This window comes from Natrix helvetica (assembly GCF_964273705.1).
Source record: "Natrix helvetica genome assembly, chromosome: 4".
Lineage (NCBI taxonomy): Eukaryota > Metazoa > Chordata > Lepidosauria > Squamata > Natricidae > Natrix > Natrix helvetica.
In genome coordinates, this window is record NC_138550.1 from 138157672 (window position 1) to 138169135 (window position 11464).

At 40.8% G+C, this 11464-nt stretch overlaps 1 protein-coding gene across 1 annotated transcript in view; it reads right to left on the reverse strand.

Moving 5' to 3' along the window:
* Positions 1-10270, reverse strand: part of PAG1 (phosphoprotein membrane anchor with glycosphingolipid microdomains 1) — a 98134-nt gene extending 87864 nt beyond the window's left edge. The window contains exon 1 of the mRNA XM_081950827.1: positions 9940-10270. The gene's annotated coding sequence lies outside the window, so the exon portion shown is untranslated. The remainder of the gene's footprint in view (positions 1-9939) is intronic.
* Positions 10271-11464: the final 1194 nt, after the last annotated feature.

The following is an 11464-nucleotide window of genomic DNA, read 5'->3' on the forward strand; positions in this document are numbered from 1 at the left end:
TCCCAATGGCCAAAGCAACTGGATCTTGGATGATTGCTTCTGACCCTTCTCTTAAGGCTTTGCATAACCCTAATCAATATATTGCTAAAAAAAAAAAGAACTCTCAGGGAAACCGCTCTGGATTTATACAAAGCTATTTGCTATCCAGTTATTGATACAGCTACTGACCTGCAGTGGCGCAGTGGTTAGAATGCAGCACTGTAAGCTACTTCTGCTGACTGCTAGCAGCCTGCAATTTCTCAGTTCAACTCTCACCAGGCTCAAGGTTAACTCAGCCTTCCATCCTTCCAAGGTCAGTAAAATGAGATTGTTGGGAGCAGTGTGCTGAGTCTATAAACCGTTTAGAGAGGGCTGTAAACCAGTGGTGGTTTGCAGGCGTACTCTCTGGTATGCGCGTACTGGAGCCAGTCCGAAGCACTAGATACCGTTCTGGTACGGTGCTCCGGAGGGCCCACCCACCCGCCCTCGCTCCTTACCGTCCTTTTAGGTCTTCAGAGCTTCCGCACACCCACATAGTGCATACAGCGCCTGCGCGATGCTCCACTGAGCAGCTGGAGCATCACAGAGGCTCAGGGAAGCGCCAAGATGCATGTGCATGCAGCGCGCATCCACGTGGATGCCAGCAAGCCCGTTCCAACCTTACCGGTTGGGACAGGATTTAAAACCCACCACTGCTCTAAACACTGTAAAGTGGTATATAAGTCTAAATGCTATTGCTACTGATCTTCAATCATAGTCCTAATTTTTAAAAGAAATTATTTTGCTATCAGTAAATTAATATATAATATGAGGTTTTTTTTAACGGCTATGTAGCCTAAATATAGTATTGCATGACCCACATGGATTCAGAAAAGGATTTTCTTCCCTATTTTTTTCTATGGTTGAAGAATCCAGGTCAACTGAACATTTTCATTTGTGACTGGGAAAAATAATGGAATGCTGCCTTAAGGTCAATAAAGATTAATGACTGAAAGACTCATGTCACAACAAATAACCCTGTGATTCTTTTCACAATTTCTTTTTAGTTTATGAAATATTTCCTTCTTAAAAAGCAGGTTGCTGATGGTACAATCCACCAAATTAAAATTATTTTAATAACTGGATAATGTGAAACTTAAGTTACTTAATGGAAATTGATGCATGAATGAGCCTTGCCTCTCTTATCCACTGTTATTAAAGGTTCTTCAGCAAACACTGGGTTTCAGATATATTAAGAATAATCCAGGAACATTAATTTTTCATTAAAATAGATTGTAACAAAAAAATAGAAAAACTAATTTACGTAGTTGTTAAATTTTTAAAACAATTCTTCCAAGTACTCGTTTTTTTTTAAACCTTGAGTTATAGAGGATAGTATGATTACTATGACTCACATTCCATGCAACATCTATGGGGCATACACATCAGTACCAGCAAAAATATTTAACAATATAACTGATTCTGATTTGATTTGTACAAAGTGATTTGTAATCTTGTACTAATATTATGATGTCTTCATTTAAAGCATTTTGGCTCTGTAAAGAAGAAGAATAATTTTATAAGTGTAACATGGAAATAGTCACAAAAATTATTTATTCATACAAATTATATTTAATATGTAGCAGTGATGGCGAACCTATGGCACGCGGAGCCATTTGTCAGGGCACGCGAGGCGCTGCCCTGTCAGCTGGCCAGTGCACATGCGCATGCTGGCCAGCTGAGTTCACCTTTTTAAAAGCCATTTTTTGCCCTCCCCAGGCTCCAGAGGCTTTATAGGAGCCCGGGGAGGGTGAAAAGAGCTCCCCCCCTGGGGGCCCTCCGGAGGCTTCAGAGACCGTCCGGAGGCTTCCCTGAAGCCTTTGGAACGCTTAAAACAACCCTCCGAGCAAACCGGAAGTGACTTCCGGTTTGCTCGGAGGGTCGTTTTAAGCGTTCCGAAGGCTTCAGGGACCGTCCGGAGGCTTCCCTGACGCCTTCAGAGCGCTTAAAACGACCCTCTGAGCAAACCAGAAGTCACTTCCGGTTTGCTCGGAGGGTCGTTTTAAGCATTCCGAAGGCTTCAGGGAAGCCTCCGGAGGGTCCCTGAAGCCTCCGGAGGGCCTCCGGGGGGCGGGGAGGCTCTTTTCACCCTCCCCAGGCTCCTATAAAGCCTCTGAAGCCTATATTATATAGCAAGACTAAAGTATTGCTGTCAAACAAATATACAGTAAAATGCTCTTTTCTTATTAAAAAAAACCCCATTGTTTGGTTATGTGTGATTTGTTAAATGAACCAATTTCCTAAGTTCATACACATTTAAGCATGTTTTTCACATCAATATAATAGCAGAGTTGGAATGGAGGTCTTGGAGGTCTTCTAGTCCAACCCCCTGCCTAGGCAGGAAACCCTATACCGTTTCAGACAAATGGCTATACAACATCTTCTTAAAGACTTCCAGTGTTGGGGCATTCACAACTTCTGGAGGCAAGCTGTTCCACTGAATAATTGTTTTAACTGTCAGGATGTTTCTCCTCAGTTCTAAGTTGTTTCTCTCCTTGATTAGTTTCCACCCATTGCTTCGTGTTCTACCCTCAGGTCCCTTGGAAAATAGTTTCACTCCCTCTTCTTTGTGGCAACCCCTGAGATATTGGAGCACTGCTATCATATCTCCCCTAGTCCTTCTTTCTATTAAACTAGACATACCAGTTCCTGCAACCGTTCTTCATATGTTTTAGTCTCCAGTCCCCTAATCATCTTCAGTCCCCTAAACATCAGCAACAGCTAAGTTCACCTTTTGGCTGTGTTCAACTTTTTCCTCTATGGAGAAATTCACATCTCTACATGGGGCTCCCCTTGAGATGCACCCGAAGACTACAGTTGGTCCAGAATGCGGCCGCGCGGGTGATTATGGGGAGTACCAGATACTCCCATATAACACCTCTCCTGCGCGAGCTGCACTGGCTCCCTGTGGTCTATCGGGTGCGTTTCAAGGTGTTGATTACCATCTTCAAAGCGCTCCATGGCACAGGACCTAGCTACTTGCGGGATCGCATCCTGCCCCATACATCCCTACGACCAATTCGCTCTCACAGAGAGGGACTTCTCCGGGTGCCGTCCACTAAGCAGTGCCAGAGAGCGGCGCCCAGGAGCAGGGCCTTCTCTGTGATGGGCCCAGCCCTCTGGAATGACCTCCCCCCCGACATTAGGATTACTATCAACCTCTGCTCCTTCCGTTCAAAACTCAAGACCCACCTTTTTCAACTAGCCGGCCTGGCTCAATTATAGTTCCATCTTTATCCTCCTGGCAATCTTCTAAATTTGTAATTTTATATTGGGGTATTTTAATTTTTAATCCTATTATGACTATTCCTATGTATTGTATTATGCGATTTTGATACCTCCTCCGTGAAATGTTTTAATTGTATAATATGTGTTTTTATTTATTGTACGCCGCCCCGAGTCCCTTCGTGGAGAGGGAGCGGCTAACAAATCTAATAAATTCAAAATTCAAATTCACATGAATGCATTATCAAGAGGTAATTGTTCAGCCTCTGCTTAAAACATTCAGTGAAGGCTGCTCATTGCCAACCATAACCCATGGTTCCACTGACCAATTGTTCTACCTGTTAGAAACTTCTCATAACATTTAATTGAATCCTGTTTTCCTGTAAAAAAAAAAGCACTATTATTCTATTTCTGCACTCTAGCCAATAAAGAACAGATCTTTGACTGTATTCTGAATGACACCTTTTCAGGTAGCTATAAAGTGCTATTGATCCTTTCTTAGTCATCATTTTTCAAAAGCTAAACATACCTAGTTCCCTTAGTCTCTCTTCACAAGGCTTATCTGCCACTCCTTTTGATCCACCTTTTCCAATGGTTCAGAAAAATATGCTCAGATGGAGATAAGAACCCCAATATATACAAGAAAACATCTATGAACACTATGAGCCCCGGTCACGCAGTGGTTAGAGTGCAGTATTGCAGGCTACTTGTGCTGCCTCCCGGCTGCCTTCAATTTGCCAGTTCAAATATCAGCAGGCTCGAGGTTGACTCAGCCTTCCATCCTTCCAAGGTGGATAGAATGAAGACTCAAATTGTTGGGGGCAATATGCTGACTCTGTAAACCACTTAGAGAGGGCGGTAAATCACTGTAAAGTGGTATATAAGTCTAAGTGCTATTGTTATTACTATCCAATTTTTGGAATATGCGTTTCTTTTTGCCTTTTTACAATCATACAATTGCATCTTACAGTTGACTCCTACAGAATTTAGTTTGTGAACACCTACTGTATTGTTCTAAGTTCCTGGATAATCTTTGTCCTTCATGTGATTTCTTAGCAATTGGCATACTTCTAAATGTTAATTTCATTCTGTTATTTCATCCACTTCTCTAATCTGTCAAAATAATTTTGAACTTATTGCCTGTCTTCTTCAGCCTTAGGTATCCCATCCGATTCTGCATCATGTACAAATCTGATAGATAATCCTTCTGCCCCTTCATCAGAGTAATTAATAAAATGTTGAAGAGTTCAATGGATTAAAAACTTAAGAAAAAAATAACTGCATCCAGGTCAGATCAAAAACATCAATAATAGGAACAGGAACGGAGTGGAACGGAACAGAACAGAATCGAATTCTTTATTGGCCAAGTGTGACTGGGCACACAAGGAATTTGTCTCTGGTGCATAAGCTCATAGTGTACATATAAACAGCAAATAATAGGTCATAATCATAGTTACAATCATTAATCATAAATTCCAAACAAGAATTGATAAATCATAAGAAACCAAAATGAGAAAATAAGATAAAATTGAAATAAAATAAAATAAATATAATAAATCATATTAAGGCTTGGTGAAATATACAAATATAATCAATCTGTGTATAGATTACAAAATATATAAAAATTATCCTAAAATGTTTCTTTTGCAGGTTGAAGAGTCAAGGATAGCCTTTTCTGATTCCATGTGCTGAAGACCTACATAATGCATGCCCTGCAGCAGGCTTGCCAAGAAAGGACCTATGAAAGAATTATGCCTCAAAATTTTATTGTCATATTTTATTATATTGTAAAACTACATAATCCATCTTATTTTTTCAATAGAGTGCTATTTGTATGGTGTTAATTAAAGATTGTTAACATTTTAATATTTAGATAACAGTAAGAGCATTTCAAATGCTGCATTTTTTTTAAAAAAATCCTTCTTTCATTCTTGAGATCGGATTTTATCCTTCCTGCAATTTGTAAATACATCATCAACCATGGTATATTCTGGCCTAAAGACAGAACACAAATTATTCAATATTCTAATTGCTCTGAATCCTAATTCTAATCCTAACTGGCAGACTCTTAATGCTTTGCAAATACATGTTAACAAGCTTTTTTCTTATCAGCTCAAATAGTCAGCACAAATCATGATAATAAATTGCTTTGCTCCTTGCCAGATCTCTGAGTGCCAGATCCAAAGAAAAGGTTAAAGACCTTTCATATTCCCAGCATTACAGTTCAGATACTTATGAATCACTGGCTGTGTACATAGATAAGTAGATCATTAGTTGTATTTAGCTGAAAAGCTTTTCTGTTGCATGACTAGCTTGGAAGTTTTCTCTTCAAGTAACAGTGGGAGTAAGTTCCATGGAGAGATCACCATAAATACACACCTCCGCATCTATGCAGAGAAAGCTCCAGCTTATGCATAGCAGAGGGAAAGGTTTTATACTGCTTGGGAGCCAAAGGAAATAAAGATTTCAGCCTGAGAGTGGCATTTCAAAGACTGCACTGCAGCTGCAGTTTGTGGGGGCATTGTACCATATGTGCAAGAGAATTACCTTGAAATTTTTCTAATCAATCCAAAGAAAGTATATGCAACATTTAATGATGGATGATGTATTATCATTTAATATTTTAACATGATGCTTTCTAGTTGTATAGGAACTACAAATCATAAAATTTCCAGTATGCATGTGAAAATTTACTTTAAGACCCAGGATCCAAAGTTTATTCTAATTTACTGTACCATGTTCAAGAATTATGCATGTATATACAGTAGTATATAGTTTGCTCATTGCGGCATTTTCTATAGCTTACGACTCCTAATTTCTACATTTAATAGCAAAGTTCATCAGGCTAACCTACATCACAGGCTGTTGCAAGTATAAAGTAAATGTAAAATTTTCATGGAATCATTTCTATTATCTATTTCAAGTTATGATGTCATGTACTGTTTGCAGTTAATGATGTAAGATGGATCATTAAACACATTTATAAAAATTGTTTCTGAGTAAACCTAAGATACAGTTACAACCATAGTTCAGGAAAATTAATATTATACATCATGATTGATATCTAGCTGCCTATTTATTCTTTCTCCTGGTTTAGAAGAAACAATCGCATTATCAAAATAAGGTAGTTTTTCAAACAGCAGAAGGTACCATATTAGCTTGACCTGTAGTTACCTCTCAAAAGATCCAGAGAACAGATGTTGTGGTTTACTAATTAAACATTGCCAATAATGAGTAGCAGCTATCCAGAGTATTCTTTATAGCAGGATCCTTGCACATTTGTCATTTTGTGTGGCTCTCAAAATCTTAAAGTTGCAGAGGCTGAAATATAATGCTGCATGCTAAAGTAAAATTGAACTGAATTCCTGTTGACTTCATGATAATGTATGCAATTACCGTAGTTTTCCTGGCTACCATATAAAAGTGCTGTGCTGTGAAACCAAGAATGAAATGCAGACACAGAGTTCACCTCTTCTATCATACACTGAGTTAGTATCAATTTATTTCACAAATTATAATTATATACTTAATATTGTCAAAAATCATCTTGCGCTTGCCAACAAATAAAAGGTTTCTTAGAATGCTCTGTTTGATAATAACTTTTTAAAGGTTTAAAGATACCTTTAAAGGTACCTTTAAGTTAAAAAAGAAAAATATTAAGGAAAAAAGAAAAAGAAAAAAGAAAAAAGAAGAGGCCCAGAAAAAAAGAAAAGAAAAGATATATAAAAATGACTTTATCAAGACAAATATAGTAACATTACTTATTATTAAGGTAATTTATTACCTTCTCTGACATTTCAGTAAAATATCTTCCCATATCTCATCTTTATATATAAATTATAAAGTCCTATCATTCAGCCCTAAACAGCAAAAGTACATTAAGAATTACCAGGAATAACACATATATTTTAACCCCAATCAAATAAATCAAATTTATATTCCTTTATTTTTAACACAATAGCTTGTGTCCTGTCAGAAATTCCTTACAGGTTTGGCACACCTCTTTTGTAACTCTAAGATAATAAAACTACCCAAGTCCCTCTTCTGGTTTATTATTTATATATCCTCTTTAAATTATCAGAACATCAGCTGGTTTCATTTGTAAGTTCAGTGTAACATCATTTTGCATATCACTCTTGAAGCATATTTTAAAATCCATTTTCACATCCACATTCAGATCAGTCCTTCTATTTCATCTAGTAAAATCTGTTCCATTTTTTAAATCCATTTTTATAATAGCAAAGTCTTAAAAATAATTAGTGCTTTTTTCTTAAATACCTTTGAATTGTTCTACATTCAAATGTGCTCTGTTTTGAATTAATGGATCTCTTCTCCTTTAATTATACTCTTTAGTTCTTTCTATTTTCCTTTAGTCAACTTTTTTAGTCCCCTTTTATCATTTTTATTCAACAATAAAGATACTTTCTATCAGTAAGGTTTCTTACAATTAGTTTCAAAATATTTGTGTATGCGTGTGTAAAATATTCAAAACTCTCCAAAACCAACATTTGAGTAGCCCTTTTACTTAAGGGCTTAAGTAAGTTTAAGTCCTTAAACTTGCATGAAACTTCTTTGATCAAAAATAGAAGGAAATTCACACAGAGTAATGAAACTTGCTCTTCTGAAGATGCTTGACATCCATAAAGCCATTAACAAGAAATTTCCTAAAGGGTTAAGAAAAGAAGTATCCAAACCCAGTATCTTTTGAAGGTGTGGCTTAGGTGAGATGACTTTCCTTCAGCTCCCACAGTTCTAAAAACTATTAAACGCTCTTACAGTCTCCTTATGGGGCACCATTGTATGGAGTACCTGTGGGGTGATCCCGGTCCTCTTATTATTCCAGTGGGGAATTCTGAGCTGATCCATTCACCAGCTTCCATTTCTGTTGTGCTCATTAGCTTTACTCTTGTGGAACAGTTTTCAGTCCATCATTGCTTCCCAGAAGCTATTTCTTGGGATTCTTCCAAAGTCCATTGATATGCATGAGTTCCAAAATTAAATAAGATAAATCTGCACAAATATAGCATCTGTACTAGTCACTACGGCCCTAAAGTGGTGCTGACAGATTTCAGAAAAATGTTCACATAAATCTAAAGACAAGCAAAGGTACCACTTCATACAAAGCCAAGCTGTAATCAGTTAACTGATAGCTGAGAGAATGTTAACTTAGAAATAAATCTAACTGAAATGTGCTGTGACTAGAATAGGGGGGAAAAGATCCCTTTGCCATGTTTACAAAGACTTGGCAACAATCCACTAGATGCTGCACAACCTGTGATCCAATACCTGGAACTGAATAATCCTGCAGCTCTTTCTGTGCTAGAGTAAATTACTCATACTGCATGTACATTACACTTGCCACATGCTACCTTTTCTCCATCCTCTGCTTGAATCACAATGGAGGTTTCTTTCCTACTGCAGCAATCTCCTCATCCCATCATGTTCTCCCAAATAATGTCATAACAGACTTTAGTTCTTTGGACTGCTTTTTACAAACCATTAATTTGGAAATACTTCCACTGACATCATGGGGATTATGTAAGATTACAACCACAAATAGCTGCGATCAAACAACCAGCTCTATGTTACAATTTATAGACAACTAGGGGTTTCCCCCCAGCCCCAAGGAAACACCTTACTTTTCAAATTCTATGACTGCACAAGTCCTTAATTTCAGACTGTAAAGGCACCTAAACACAAATTGTTATTGAAGTTCATAACTGGCAACCTTCACTAATTTATTTAGACATTATGCCAAGTTGCGTCTACTCTCTCATCTTTTTCTTTCCTCTTGAGCTTTCTTCACCCCCTTTCTCTGCAAAGCGGTATTATTCAGCCTTCTAAAGTGCCTCTCAGAAACAATTTTGTCATTCCCCCTTCGTCTGTACACATTTATTCTAGGATTTTTCCCTAGACCACCCAGCAAGTTTCATAAACTGAACGGGACCACCATTCCCCTGCATTTTGCCCACCCCAAAGTCAAGCTGCAATCAATTAACTGATACCACAATCCTAAGATCTAAGAAATGCACCAGCTCAAGAAGGACTTATTGGTTTGCACTGAACTTTCTTCTGGAGAAGGCTAAGATCCTTCTGCACACGTGGGAGTAAATGGTAGCCATTTCTGTACCCCAAAACTGCACCACCCCTTCTCAGTCTCAGTCTTCTGCAAGCCCCAAAACTGTTAGCAGAATGCTGCCCTCTCAGATCAATGCATTCTTGAGATGCAAAAAAAAAAAAAAAGGCCTTTCAGGGCCAAGCTATTTGAGTGCTCACTCTTCAAATTCTGTGTACATTGCATTAATTCTTGGACTAAATCTTCCGAAACCATAGGATAACCTGCTGGTGGCCACTTGTTCCCTTTCCATTCAGGAATCCAGAAGCAAAGATCCTCTGGCCCCTACCCTCCCTTCCTTCCAACTGCCAAGGCTTTTTCTGAACAGGGAGTTCAGTGTTCTGGATCCAAGTTACGGTTGCCGAATCTGGGGCTCTTGTAGCTTCCCAGAAATGCTTCTGAGCAACTACAGAGCGCACTGCCCTCGCTACTTACAGCCAGCCTAAGCTACGCTCCCCACCCCTCCAAGATCTAATAGACCATCCTGGGATCCTGAAGCAGGAAAGTCTCCCCAAGCAGAAGGGGTCCGTCTCGTCGTTTGTCGGGGTCCGTATTAAAAATGCCAACCTTTCACGACTTACCAGAATTCGCGGCACCTCCGCCGGACTCGCCGGACAGTCCGTGGCCGAAGATGCTCTCCCCACCTCTCCAGCGTGAGTCGCCGCGCCTCCAGAGGCGGGAGGCGGCACTACCGCACTACGGCTGCGACTCCTGCGGCGAGAAGCGCCGGGTCCAACGGGAACTGGCCTGGGCAGCCTGGAGCCCTCCGCAATCTCGTTTGGCACATTAAAACGGAGAAGGCGGAGAGGGAGGCAGGGAGACGCCGCCGGGGAACGAGCAAGCGCGGCGCCCAGGGCACCCGCCTCACTCTTTCGCTCTCAGGCGCGGGGTGAAGGCGGGAGAGGGAGAAGATCCCCCCACAGCAGGCAGTTTCTCCGACTCAGGAATTTTGATACGTGAGGGCGGGAGAAGGGGGTAAAAACACCCGCACGACTCTAGTATAATAGCCGCCGCTGCGCCACCGCGAGAGGAGGAGCGCCAGAGGAGCAGGAGAGGACAGCGCGAAAGCATCGGCGGCAATGCGCATGAGCGCCAGCTCGCAAGACTCGCCACCGCCGGCACTGCTGGCGGCGTCGGCGGCGTCGGTCAAATGGCGAGAGTGGCAAGCTGGCGGCCTTATTAATTCAGGGCGAAGGAGGTCGCGGCTGTCTTGGTCCTTCGGTCGACGGTCAAGCCAGCCGCTTCCTCCGTCTCGCCGGGCACTTGCGCTTTTCTGTCCGCGCTTCTCCGATCTCGGCCGAGGAGCGCGCGGCGCTCCCCTGAACTTTCCGTCGGAGCAATATTGCCAGCCAGCCTTTTTCTTCGAGGGGAGCCCCCCCCCCCAACTATCGGTGGCCTCAGGTTGCTCAAGCTCGCCTGGCCTGGGCCGGCCCGTGAATGATCCCTGCGCGGGCAGGCAGGAATGGCCAAGTTTTAAACCGGGCAGATGGTGGCCAGTGCAGCCTTTAACTGGGTCAGTGGGCCGTCTCATACGTCGAAAGCTGGAAGGGCTTATGCGATCATCCCCGATCGGGTGATTTTAATCAAGCCTGATGCGCTTTGATGATTCATTGCAGGCATCCCAGCATCTCTTAGCCATCAGTGATTTCACCCAGAAGGAGAGAGATATTACTTGTCTGGTGGCAGAAAAATCAGAAGGAATCTTATGCCACCTTTTCAGACTAAGGCATTTTATTAAAAGACAAGCTTTTGTGAGTTGCAGCCCCCTTCATCTGATGCACTACAACGCCTAGGCTGTTGTAAGATTTAAACTGGGGTGAAAAAGGAAAAGAAAGGTTGATACATATACAAGTTATCTGAGAGATGGAGTACTGTGCAGGGCAAACACTTATCAATTAATAAGTGGAATGCATTACAACCCATTGTGTTTGTTGACACCTTCTGAGATGTGATGATGTGAGTTCAGCAACCTCCTATTCATGGTAGAGTTCCAGTCTTCTAAAACACTCACTTTGAGGTTGGCTATAGAGTGTCATGGGAAGTTGATTATGCTTATTTTGAATCATGATGTCAACCTCGAGTTCATTAATTATTGTACATGAAGTT